We start from the raw sequence: 14,168 nt of genomic DNA on the forward strand, positions 1-14,168 counted from the left end.
CTTTTGTTATTATCCTTTCTGAATTATTTCTACCCAGCATATTGTTGGATTTGACTTTCCAGCCAATTCAAAAAGGTTGTTTTTTAATGGGTGAATTAAGCACATTTGTACTTCCTATGATGGATATATTTCCCTTCAGTTTTGCCATGTTTATGTTATTTTTGTACATACGTGTTTAAATATAATCTTTTGCCATATAGTCATTTTTATTTGATTTATATCTTTCTTGGTGGACTTTAGGATGGATTATATTTTTGTTTAATAGTTACCTTTAGGCCGGGCATGGTGGCTCACACCTATAATCCTAGCACTCTGGGAGGCCGAGGCGGGCAGATTGCTCAAGCTCAGGAGTTCGAAACCAGCCTGAGTAAGAGGGAGACCCCGTCTCTACTATAAGTAGAAAGAAATTAATTGGCCAGCTAAAAATATATAGAAAAAATTAGCTGGGCATGGTGGTGCATGCGCTACTCGGGAGGCTGAGGCAGGAGGATTGTTTGAGCCCAGGAGTTTGAGGTTGCTGTGAGCTAGGCTGACGCCACGGCACTCTAGCCTGGGCAACAAAGAGACTCTGTCTCAAAAAAAAAAAAAAAATAGTTACCTTTATATATAACCCTTTTATTTCTGGATGTTTTCTGCTGGCTCTCAACTATGAGCAGTAATGAAATTAGCTTATAATCTCTTCTTCCCCTTCCCTGTCCTCACAGGATTTGATTTGAAAAAAGAAAAGAAAGGCTTTTCTTTTTTTTTTTTTTTTTGAGACAGAGTCTCGCTTTGTTGCCTAGGCTAGAGTGAGTGCCGTGGCGTTAGCCTAGCTCACAGCAACCTCAAACTCCTGGGCTCAAGCGATCCTTCTGCCTCAGCCTCCCAAGTAGCTGGGACTACAGGCATGCGCCACCATGCCCGGCTCATTTTTTCTATATATATTAGTTGGCCAATTAATTTCTATTTATAGTAGAGACAGGGTCTCGCTCTTGCTCAGGCTGGTTTCGAACTCCTGACCTTGAGCAATCCGCCCGCCTTGGCCTCCCAGAGAGCTAGGATTACAGGCGTGAGCCACCACGCCCGGCCAGGCTTTTCTAATTAATAACTATTAGACAGTTAACAAGTTTATTTTATTTTTTATGTGTGCTCTGTTGTACCTATATTGACAGAATCTAGAGCCATTCATTACTATATTTTTTCCTTATAACTACCATAAAAACTTCATTTATAAAACGTTGTTTAAAGCATTAGTAGCATTGATTTTACCATATATCAAATATCCTTTTTTTTTTTTACTACAAAGATTCTTTGATACTTCATTGGACATATCATGCTATAAATATACATTCACTTAACACTCCTTCAAGGAACCTCCCAAAATGAACAAAACTAACCAAAACAGAGAAGAAAACAGCTAAAACTCATACCACATTTGATGAAGCTTACGGTGGAGTATGGACCCATTTGTGGGAGGATTTGAGATGTGACATTGCTGCCCATCTCTGGCAGGTTGCGGGTGTCTAAGTTTAAGCTCCTGAAGGCACCACCCACAGTCCTTACCGGAGGGCTGGGAGCTCAGGGATGAATAGGCCATTGCCAGAGAAGGCATATGCTGGCAGCAGTTCATTTCTGTGCTACAAAATAGCAGGGCATCCTGGCTGAAAGAGGGATCGTGTAGTGATACTATCTTTATGTTCTTTGACTTTGCATCCTAAAGGGGAAAACCTATGAGGATGACCAGCTTATATTTGAGCAGGAATTGCTGCTATCTCAAATGATCCATTTCACCTTAAACTTCCTGTTCCAGGATGAGCTGTGCAATTAGATGTATCCCCAGAACAAAGGGTTTAGTAGACTTAGTGGGAAAGTATATCCAAATTCAGGCTCTGACTGCCCACTGTTCCAGCAAATTTTTCTTTCTCAAACAGTGAAAGGACTGCACAGAGATTTCCAGACACTGTATTCAGTATCTGTGTAAGCAGGGAGAAGAGTTGTTTTGTTGTTGAGCGAAAAGTAGGTCCAGAGAGAACTGCTCTGTTCAAAGCTGAGCATTAAGCAGAAAGGACCCATCATGGGAAAGGAATATGGCAAACAAAAGTAGATGAAAAATGTACTTTGGAAGAAGGAGTACTTCAGGGATTAGAGTGGAATTTCAGATAAAACCATCTTGCTCTCAAAAAATTTAGACAACATGAGCTCAATAAAACAAAAGAATAAAGGATTAATTAAAAAGGATTAAAAGAAAGGTAAAAGAAGGATGTGAAAGTGAGTTGACATGCATAAGGAAAGAAATAGAAAACTAAAATCATTTCAGAAACGAAAACCATGTTGAAATTGCAAGAGGTAGTACCAGTAGTTCTGAAATCTTAGTTACATGTAGGATAAACTTTGGGAAATGACATAGACCACAGTGGGGGAGAACAAAGAGATAATAGAGATTACAGAGAAGGTCGAAGCTATGGAAGAAAATCAGATCTACCATAGTTGGAGTTGGTGTTTCTTAGTAAGGAAACAGAGTAAGTGAAAAAGATGAAGCATTTGTAAATGAAAGTTTTCTTGGAATAAAGGATCATATAATTATATAGCTACAAGAGCTCATTATGAACTGGGAGAAATTCAGTAGAGTCATTAAAGTGGAGGCCGGGCGCTGTGGCTCACGCCTGTAATCCTAGCTCTGGGAGGCCGAGGCGGGTGGATCGTTGCAGCTCAGAAGTTCAAGACCAGCCTGAGCAAGAGCGAGACCCCGTCTCTACTAAAAATAATAAAAAAAAAAAAGTTAATTGGCCAACTGAAAATGGAAAAAAAAAAATAAAGGAATAAAAAAAGAGTCATTAAAGTGGAGACATATCCTGGTGAATTTAATAAGCCTGAAAGATAAAGAATCTTACACATATTTAAGTAGGAAAAAAAGCAAACAGGCCACCCATAATGGAAAAGATAAAATCAACCCCGTTTCATACTTCAGCTATGTAATTTGCTAGAAGGTAATGGAGCAATGTCTAAGAATGGGAGGAGTCGAGAGACGGGAGACAATGTGATTGGATTGAAATGTCATTAAAATGCAACATAATGACATTTTCAAATGTGTGAAAGCTCAGGTGTTATAAGCACTCATAAACCTCACTGAAAAATGTACTTGCAGATATAACCCAGCTAAATGAAAGATGAATCAAGAAGATTCCACAAATTGAGAGGTTGAAGTATGAAAATGCCAGCTTTAATAATTGAATAAATACTGACTCAGCCATAGAAATACCAGCATAATGATAATATGACATAGCAAAAATTCCTGAAAGTCAACATAATGGGGAATTAAGTTAGGGTTAGGGCAGGGAAGTGGGAGTAGAGGTATGCTTTGTGCTAACTCCTTCATCTTTATAATATGTAGTTAAGGAATACTGTTTCATTTTTGAAGTTGATAAGTTGAGAAGGCTATTGTACTAAAAACAGACTTTGAAATTTACAGATTGAGAGGAAGAAAAACTAATAATAAAATAGATCACTGAGCAAAAGATAGAAAACAAGGGCAACCACAAAGAATAGTATAAAAGCTAAAAGCTAAAGCAAGTATAAGACTTAGGTCTGTTGCTCATGAGATGAACTCGTTTGATACTGACTCATCTACATTCATATTCTTTATGAAGCTAAAACTACGGTATGTTGATTACATATACGTAAAAGTCATTCAGAAAGTAAAAGGATGATCAAAACTACACCAAACAAATGCAGAGTAAAGGAAGGCAGGAATATTATTTGAATGCAAAGCAAAAAGCTTTACATGAAGCAAGATTATTATTGTATTGGTTCATTTAAAAAGTTTTGATTTTATCCTTATACTCTGACCCTTGCTAGTTGACTTGAGTCCAAAAACCCTTTGCTTTACACATTTCAGAAAAGTGACTTCTAGCGAATACTGGAGCCAGGGAGGAACAAGTGCCCTGCAGTGTGGGGCAGGAGAGGGGATCTCCCCCTGGCCTCAGTATTTTGGGTACCTGTGCACCAACTACTTCCGGAGCCTTTGAGGATCTGGGGTGTATCTTGGGCTGGTTCTTGGCTCTTGCCTCTGCTGGCTTTTTTTTTTTTTTTTTTTTTGAGACAGAGTCTCACTTTGTTGCCCAGGCTAGAGTGAGTGCCATGGCGTCAGCCTAGCTCACAGCAACCTCAAACTCCGGGGCTCAAGCAATCCTCCTGCCTCAGCCTCCCGAGTAGCTGGGACTACAGGCATTCGCCACCATGCCCGGCTAATTTTTTCTATATATATTAGTTGGCCAATTAATTTTTTCTATTTATAGTAGAGACGGGGTCTCGCTCTTGCTCAGGCTGGTTTCGAACTCCTGACCTCGAGCAATCCGCCCGCCTCGGCCTCCCAGAGAGCTAGGATTACAGGCGTGAGCTACCGCGCCCGGCCTCTGTTGGCTTTCTTACATCTCCAAAGTCAGTTACCACGGGTCATCAGCTTTCCAGGGCCAGAATCTTGCTATTATCTCCTTCCTATACCTGTGAGTTAATATTGCTTTTAAAAAATCATTTTGCTTTCTTTTTCTTTTTTTTCTTTCTTTTGAGACAGTGTCTCGCTTTGTTGCCCAGGATAGAGTGAGTGCCATGGTGTCAGCCTAGCTCACAGCAACCTCAAACTCCTGAGCTCAAGCTATCCTACTGCCGCAGCCTCCCACATAGCTGGGACTATAGGCATGCGCCACCATGCCCGGCTGATTTTTTCTATATTTATTAGTTGGCCAATTAATTTCTTTCTATTTACAGTAGAGACAGGGTCTCGCTCTTGGTCAGGCTGGTTTTGAACTCCTGACCTTGAGCGATCCACCCGCCTAGGCCTCCCAGAGTGCTAGGATTACAGGCGTGAGCCACTGCCCGTCCCATTTTGCTTTCATTTTAGTGGGGCTTCTGGAAAGAAGGAGATTAGATCATATGTTTAGTTTGCCATTTAAACAGTTAAAATATTTTTTGAACACCATTTTTTTTTCCCCAGTGACACAGGGTTTTGCTCTGTCACCCACCACGCCAGGCTCAAGCAGTGCTTCCACTTCAGCCTCTTGACACTATAGGCTCGTGCCACTATAACTAGCTTTTTAATTTTTATTTATTTTTTGGTAGAGATGGGGTCTCCCTTGTTGCCCAGGCTGATTTTGAATTCCTGGCCTCAAGTGATCCTTCTGCCTCAGCCCCCCCAAGTGCAGGGATTACAGGTGTGAGCCACAGTGCCCAACCTAAACACCATTTTAACTGGAAGTCACAGTTCATTTTATAATGTTCAAAATCCACAAAGGGGCAATACCTCATGATCTTATGTTTACCAAATAATGTAGGGGCAAAGAAAATGCATTTAGATGGAAAAGTAGACAAATATGTTAAGTAATATAAAATTTAAAGGCAGATCATATAGATACATAAAAAAGGTAATAGATTGAGAGAAAATAATGCACTTCAATTTATATATTGAATTATTCTATAAGAAGAGAATGCACTTTTTTTTTTTTTTTTTTTTGAGACTCTGTTGCCTAGGCTAGAGTGCTGTGGCGTCAGCCTAGCTCACAGCAACCTCAAACTCCTGGGCTCAAGCAATCCTGCCTCGGCCTCCTGAGTAGGTGGGACTACAGGTATGTGCCACCATGCCTGGCTGATTTGTTCTATATATTTTTAGTTGGCCAGTTAATTTGTTTTTATTTTTAGTATAGACAAGGTCTTGCTCTTGCTCAGGCTAGTCTCCAACTCCTGACCTTGAGCAATCCGCCTGCCTTGGTCTTTCAGAGTGCTAGGATTATAGGCGTGAGCCACCATGCCTGGCCTAGAATGCACTTTTCTATACAACAACAAGGCAACATTAAAAATTGATCATATATTAATTTACAGTGCATAGTATGGGATTGCATTACTTAAAAACTTTTATCATTAAGAACTGGAAACAATTTTACTTTTTTTAAAAACCGTATTTAAACCATGAATATGTTAGGAGGGAGTAGAGCTATTCTGATTGAAGTTTGGGATTTGAGACTGGTCTTCACAAGGGGACTTAATCAAAAGAAGCTCCCTGCAGGATGCAGTTTGAGAACTATTTAAAGATATAAAGATGTAAAACACTTTTTAAGATGTAACATTTCCACTTTAGAACATAAATTAATTAAGCTTACATTGGCACCTTCTGCTCAAGACACATGGTTGTAGGAGGAATTTCAATTATATATAAATATGTTGAGTGAACGGTAGATTAATTCTCCTGACTGTGCAGAATTGAAAGTCTGCATGTTACTGCCATTGAAAGATAGTGGCATTTAACAAGAAGAGTGAAAGAGTCTTTGCATGATGTCTGTTTAAAATGTTTGGGGCAAATAAGGATATATTATATTTATAGAAAGAAACATTGGAAAGATACACTAGAATAGCAGGTGGATGGAAGGCAGAAATGGGGTGGATGGGTGTAGGACTAGGAGTGAAACTTCTTAATGGAGATCTTTTTATACTGCTTTGAATTTTGAACTATAACTTTTTTATTTAAAAGGCAGAGGTGTAACTATTGGTATTGCCTTATGCAGTATTGAGTCCATTTCCATAGCCTCTGTTTCTGTCCTTCCTGATTACCATATGAAAAAAGGTCTTAAGTTATGGGAGGAATGGAAGGAAGGTGGTGTCTTGCATTTGAGAAAGTGGCTGGCAATCTGTAGTACATATAATTTGGAGAATGGTGTCTGCCTTCACCATGCTGACTATCTGTTGGAAGGTAGTGTTAGAACTAATAAAAAACCGAAGGCGATTAATGTAAGAGTTGATGGTCTTGAATGCTTATGTAGATGTATTTGGGAAAATTTTTTTTTTTTTTGAGACAGAGTCTTGCTTTGTTGCCCAGGCTAGAGTGAGTGCCGTGGCGTCAGCCTAGCTCACAGCAACCTCAAACTCCTGGGCTCAAGCAATCCTCCTGCCTCAGCCTCCCGAGTAGCTGGGACTACAGGCATGCGCCACCATGCCCGGCTAATTTTTTCTATATATGTTAGTTGGCCAATTAATTTCTTTCTATTTATAGTAGAGACGGGGGTCTCGCTCTTGCTCAGGCTGGTTTTTTTTTTTTTTTTTTATTTTTTTTTTTTTTTTGAGACAGCGTCTCGCTTTGTTGCCTAGGCTAGAGTGAGTGCCATGGCGTCAGCCTAGCTCACAGCAACCTCAAACTCCTGGGCTCCAGCGATCCTTCTGCCTCAGCCTCCCGAGTAGCTGGGACTACAGGCATGCGCCACCATGCCCAGCTAATTTTTTACATATATATATCAGTTGGCCAATTAATTTCTTTCTATTTATAGTAGAGACGGGGTCTCGCTCTTGCTCAGGCTGGTTTTGAACTCCTGACCTTGAGCAATCCGCCCGCCTCGGCCTCCCAAGAGCTAGGATTACAGGCGTGAGCCACCGCGCCCGGCTTCAGGCTGGTTTTGAACTCCTGACCTGGAACAATCCGCCCGCCTCGGCCTCCCAGAGTGCTAGGATTACCGGCGTGAGCCACCGCGCCCTGCCAGGAGCAAGCATTAATATCCTCAGTATGTAAGATTTCATACATATTGGTAAGAAGACACTAGAACTTTAGTAGAAAAGTTATCTAAGGACAGTTTATGGAAGCAATAGAGATCACTAGAACATATCAAGTAATATTTAGTAGTAAGGAAATTATTATTGTTAATTTTAATTTTTTTTTTGAGATAGGGTCTCACTTTGTTGCCCAGGCTGGAGTGCAGTGGTGTGATCATAGCTCACTACAACCTTGAACTCCTGGACTCAAACAATCCTCCTGTCTCAGCCTCCTGAGTAGATGGGACTACAGGTGCATATCACCACACCTGGCTAATTTTTCTATTTTTATGTAGAGATGGAATCTCTCTCTTGCTCAGGCTGGTCTAACTCCTGGCCTCAAACAATCCTTCTGCCTTGGCATCCCAAAATGCTAGGACTATAAGTGCGAGTCACTGTGTGGCCAAAATTAGTGTTATTTAAAAATTTGTCTTTATTTTTGAAGCCTTCTATAAGTCCCAGATAAAATTATTGAACACTGAGATCCTACTTTTACTTTTTGAATTGGGAAGTATTTTCCAAAAGTAACATTTAACATTGAGGTAGGAATTATTACCAACATTGTACAGATGAAGAAACAGGTATGGAAGGATTCATTTTCTTGCCTAAAATCACATAACTCTTGCTGGGATTTGAACCTAGCATTGTGGCCCCATTATACTGCCTCACATCATAATTATATACTGTTTGCAACTACTTTCAAACTATATTGTGCATCTATTTCTGGCAGTAACTAAATCTTCATTTTGGATGGGTCTGTGGCATTTTACTGAATGGATGTAATTTATTTAATATATTAGGTAATTTATTTAATATATCCTCTATTTTGAGTGTTTCTGGTTTTTTGTTTTGCTATTATAGTGCTTCAGTGAACATTTTTTTATGCATATCTTTGCATACAGGTAAAAATGCTTCTGTAGGGGTAAATTCCTAGAAATGTGCTACTGGGATAATAGCATATATGCATGAAAACTATTTGGGCAATAGAGTATTTGTATTAAAAATTTTGATCATGTGAAACTTCTCTTTTTTTTTTTTTTTTTTTGAGACAGTGTCTCGCTTTGTTGCCCAGGCTAGAGTGAGTGCCGTGGCGTCAGCCTAGCTCACAGCAACCTCAAACTCCTGGGCTCGAGTGATCCTTCTGCCTCAGCCTCCCGGGTAGCTGGGACTACAGGCATGCGCCACCATGCCCGGCTAATTTTTTATATATATATATCAGTTGACCAATTAATTTCTTTCTATTTATAGTAGAGACGGGGTCTCACTCTTGCTCAGGCTGGTTTTGAACTCCTGACCTTGAGCAATCCGCCCGCCTCAGCCTCCCAAGAGCTAGGATTACAGGCGTGAGCCACAGCGCCTGGCCTTGAAACTTCTCTTTATAATGGCTCTTTTTTTTTTGAGACAGAGTCTATTGCCTGGGCTAGAGTGCCGTGGCATCATCCTAGCTCATAGCAACCTCAAACTCCTGGGCTCAAGCAATCCTTCTGCCTCAGCCTCTTGAGTAGTGGGACTACAGGCATGTGCCACCATGCCCAGCTAATTTTTTCTATATATTTTAGTTGGCCAATTAATTTCTTTCTATTTTTAGTAGAGACAGGGGTCTCACTCTTGCTCAGGCTGGTTTTGAATTCCTGACCTTGAGCAATCCTCCGGCCTCGGCCTCCCAGAGTGTAATCCCGGAGTGCTAGGATTACAGGTGTGAGCCACCATGCCCAGTTGATAATGGCTCTTGAACCTTTTACTCCCACCCCTTTATAATCTATTACCACCTTCAGTATTGGCCCAGATTTTTAATGGGTTTTGCATTAAATTTATAGGCAGATTTAGTGTTATTTGGTGTTTCTTTAAAAAATATTGACTCATCCTGTATAAGATTAAGACTTGTCTCTTATTTGCTTATATATGGAGAGTTTCCATCATATAGTTCATTCTAAAGGGTAATATTATTTTGTTATTGTTGCCATTCTGAGTGGGATCTTTTTATCTAGTATATATTCTTGTTACTGTTAAATAGGAAAGTTGTTGATTTTTGTCTATTCATTTAGTAACTGATAAGTTTACTGAATTCCCTTATTTCAGTTTCTCACCTAATTTTCTTAGATGTTCTAGGTATCCAGTTATTATCTGTAAATAATACAATTTTTGCCTCTTCCCAGTATTTATTCATTTTATATATTGTTTGTGGCTATAATATATGGTTCTTCTAAGACAATGTTAAATCAGAATAATGATAATGGGTCTCCTTAGCTTAATTCTGACTTTAATAGGGATGCTTCTAGTGTTTCCTTTTCATTTGGCTTGGGAGATTTTTCCCCATGTCATCTCTTTCCAAGTATAACTTGTTTCTGTTTTTAGCTTTTAGGTTTTTTTCCCTGTTCTAATAGATTGAGCCTAGATTTTTTTTCCCCACCACCTCTTAATTGCATAAATAGTTTGAATTGGAAAGGATTTCTTACATTTTTTTCATATAGTACCCAAACACATAGTGTTCTAAATAATACAAAATTGGTACATTTGAGTCCTTCCTTCTGAACTTCTGACCAGTATTAAACTTCAACATTATAGATATATCTTACTTGGTAAAAATGGTAGGTGATTTTGTTAGAATATGAACATGAGGTTGGGGAGCTTGCATTATATAAAAACATTAAATGTGATAGCATGTGGTGTAGTTTAGGTCAGTGACGCCTCAGCTGGTTGACCATCAGGACCATAGGAGGAGGGGCAGGGAAGTCAAATGCAGATGCCCAGGTTTCTGTTCTGGAGATTCCTAGTAGTGAGTCTCACACAGGCTGTGGGAATCTGCATTTTTGGAGCTTCCCAAGGGGATCTCATCAGCCAAGTGTGGTTGATTCTTTCTGGATGCCTACCCAGATGATCTTAAATTTGCCTGCCAGATAAAGTAAGCCATATTATAGCAGAAAAACTGAATTTGAAGTCATGTATCTAATAGATAAACATTTTGAGGAGCACTTTGAGGACCTGGGCCATGTCATACCACCTCCTAGCCTAGCCCTTCCCCCTCTCCCCCCAATATCCTCAGTGTCTCTTAGTATCTTCAGTGACTAATATGGTACCCACTACATAGTTTCTAGTTAGTAAACTGGATGAAAAAAGGAGCTTCCTTTGTTTTCATAAATGTTGTCTTGAACACTTTACATATTTGAATGAATCATGTTTTAGCCGGGTGGGGTGGGGTGGGGTGGTAGGGGGGTGGAACGTGACTGTAAACCCAGCTACTCTGAAAGCTGTGGGAGGATCTCTTGAGCCTAGGAATTTGAGACCAGCCTGGGTAACATAGTGAGACCTTGTCTCATTAAAAAAAAAAAAAAGGAATTATGTTTTACTTTTTTTCTCTTTATGTGGTTGAACTGTTAGGTTATCATCTCTAATAGGGCATGCCAGTCTAGCAGTGAGTTGTCCTAGGAAAGAATTTGAGGATATATACTTTTTAGATTATATTTACAGTGTAATAGGTTGTCATTGAAGTTTGGGTTGAGCCTGTGTTGGTGGAGATTTTATTAAAATTTTAAAGTTGAATGTCTCTTCTTGAAAAACCATGTTAGATGTTTGTTACATTGTGATTATTCAAAGTAACAAAACCTCAAGTGTATTTGATACTATTATATTAGGAATAGCACAAGAAAATTGAAAGATGTTAAATTACCATAAAGTGATCTGATTCAGTTTGTGCTTTTGCCAGTGGGTTTTTTTTTTTTTCCCCAGTAGCTTCAGTTCTGCTTAGGAGAGTAAAATCTCATAGTAAGTTGTTAATACATAATATTATTAAGATATCTTTGTACCAGTGAAGGGCAGGGTAAACACCCCCCACAAAAGAAACCCCCCCAAGATTAACATATCTTTATGTTAGTTTGCTTAGTCATGAAAATCATTGTTTGCTTAAGTTATTGATATTGAAGGTACCCATGTGACTCTATGCAGAAGCCTCCTTTCAGGGCCATACTGTCTTAAAGAATGCTGCAGCTTCAGAATCTGAACATTCTAGCAGCTATTGCTGAGTGACATCATCAATATTTAGTTGAATTTTAGAGCTTTGGGCCTAAAAGTGCTCAAGTCCATTTTTGTAGTCTGACCTTTTGCTGCTGTGGGGCATAGTTATGATTTCAGGGTACAAAACTTTGGGACATAGTTGTGGAAGGCTATCTGGTAGATTCACCATTCATTTGTGCATTTCATTCTCACCACTACACAAATTAGACTGTCTACTGTGTACAGCAGAAAGAATGAACACTATGACTTGGGACATAGAGCACATTGCTTTTTGTTTTTTCAACTTTTCAAAATTTTGACTTAGGAAATATTTCAAACATACAGAAAAATAATAGTAAAAATGATAATTAAAACTTGTATAGATAGCATTGTTCTAATATTTTTATATATATTAACTGAGTCAATTATGATCCTAACCCTAGGATGTAGGTTGTATTGTTATCCCATTTTACAGATGGGGTAACTTACCTAAAGTTACACATTTGGCAAACAGTAGAGCTGGGATACGAACTCAGGCAGTGTGATACCAAAGTGCATGATTTTAACCAATGCGGTATACTTGAAATACAAAAAATAACAGCCATGAATGATAATTAACACCTAATCTTAATAAATGTTAACTTTTTACCATATTAGTTTCAGGTTTTTTAAAAAAATCCATTATATATTTAATATATGCAAGTGGTTTCTTATCTTTTAAATAGAAGATTGTATTAGACAATATCTGTGGTCTTTTCTGGTTCTGTCAGATGCTTTTCCTAACTTTTAGTATCCCTCTTTCACACATTGGTCCTGCTCTCAGCAGTTTGACAGTGATTGCCTTTTTTTTTTTTTTAACTATCTGGGGTTAAACAGGATGGCTCACACTTGTAATCCTAGAACTTTGGGAGGCCAAGTTGGGAGGATTGCTGCTTCAGGTCAGGGATTCGACACCAGCCTGAGCAAGAGCAAGACCTTGTCTCTACTAAAAATAGAAAAATTAGCCAGATGTCCTGGTCTATAGTCCCAGCTACTCAGGAGGCTGAGGCAGGAGGATTGTGTGAGCCCATGAATTTGAGGTTGCTGTGAGCTAGGCTGACACCACGCACGACACTCTACCTGGGGTGACAGAGTGAGACTCTGTCTCAAAATAACTAACTAACTAACTAACTAACTAACTAACTAACTAACTAACTAACTAACTAACACACACAACCATTTTTTAAGAATTCATTCACCAGATGTATGTGGAGTGTTTGCTATGTTCCAGATACTGTGCTGGGTGTATAGATACAGCCATGAGAAAGGACCCTGTTCTGGTTATGGTGGAATTTACAATTTACCAATGTGGGAAAGTGGATTTATTTAAGCGCAAGGTGCATACTTCTTTTGGGGAGATTGGCCGATATGACTTGCTAAAAACACAGATGATTTTAGTGATTTCTGCCTGCTTGTTGGATTCTTTAAGCTTCTTTAGCTTTGAGTTAGTAATTCATTTTATTTATATTTACTGTCTGGAATATAATTCCAGAATCATGGTCTAATCGGGCATGATCTGGAGTTTTAAAGTTCAGTCTATATTGCCTCTATTCTGGAAAGGCCCTGGGCCCTGGGTCTGGTGGGTCTGGGAGCCCTGGAGTGGAGTTGCTTGGGTCCAGTTGGCTGTGTCCCTCATTCCCAGCTCTGTGGGACGTGGGAGGGCTTCAGATGGGTCTTGCCTCCAGAAACTCCTTGCAGGGCCTGCGGGGTCTCAGGGACTGGTCATGCCCTGCTTCCTGTGGCATGGCAATCTTAGATCTGTGGATGCTTAGCAGTAAGGTGTGACTTAAAGGGTGCTGACTTGCTTGTTTTTTTTTTTGTTTTTTTTTTTTGAGACAGAGTCTTGCTTTGTTGCCCAGGCTAGAGTGAGTGCCGTGGCGTCAGCCTACCTCACAGCAACCTCAAACTCCTGGGCTCAAGCAATCCTCTGCCTCAGCCTCCCGAGTAGCTGGGACTTCAGGCATGTGCCACCATGCCTGGCTAATTTTTTCTATATATATTAGTTGGCCAATTAATTTCTTTCTATTTATAGTAGAGACGGGGTCTCGCTCTTGCTCAGGCTGGTTTTGAACTCCTGACCTTGAGCGATCCACCAGCCTCGGCCTCCCAGAGTGCTAGGATTACAGGCATGAGCCACCACGCTGGGCCAACTTGCTTGTTTTGTCTCTCCAAACCTTATCCATGCACTCTGTGTTCAAAAATAGTAAAATTAGTATGCAGAATACATTTAAGAATCATAAGATTAATTTATTAGAATTTAGAAATACTACCACACCAACAAAATTTAATATCAGGCATCTCAAAATAATTTTAAAATAGAATGAATTAATAAAGTCATTTTCAACACTACTAAGACATCATTAGCCTTACAGGATGATGGCTTGGTTGTCCAGACTTGACTCTTAATTAGAGTAGTTTTAATAGAGAAGGAAGCACTGATGAGTCTTTTCAATTGACTTATTGCCTGTCAGCTTTTCATTTCCAGCAGATGGTTCTAAGTGATGTTTTTTCGCCTCCCCCTCCCCATTTTTTTTTTTTTTTTTTTATATTTAGGGGATTAGCAAATGCCTTTGGAACGGATAGTAGTATTTTGG

General features: G+C 39.5%; 1 protein-coding gene across 4 annotated transcripts in view; it reads left to right on the plus strand.

The window, feature by feature from the left end:
* Positions 1–14,168, plus strand: part of ACTR3B (actin related protein 3B) — an 80,394-nt gene that overhangs the window by 11,259 nt on the left and 54,967 nt on the right. The window lies entirely within an intron of this gene.

Source organism: Microcebus murinus, chromosome 9 (assembly GCF_040939455.1).
Source record: "Microcebus murinus isolate Inina chromosome 9, M.murinus_Inina_mat1.0, whole genome shotgun sequence".
Classification (NCBI taxonomy): domain Eukaryota; kingdom Metazoa; phylum Chordata; class Mammalia; order Primates; family Cheirogaleidae; genus Microcebus; species Microcebus murinus.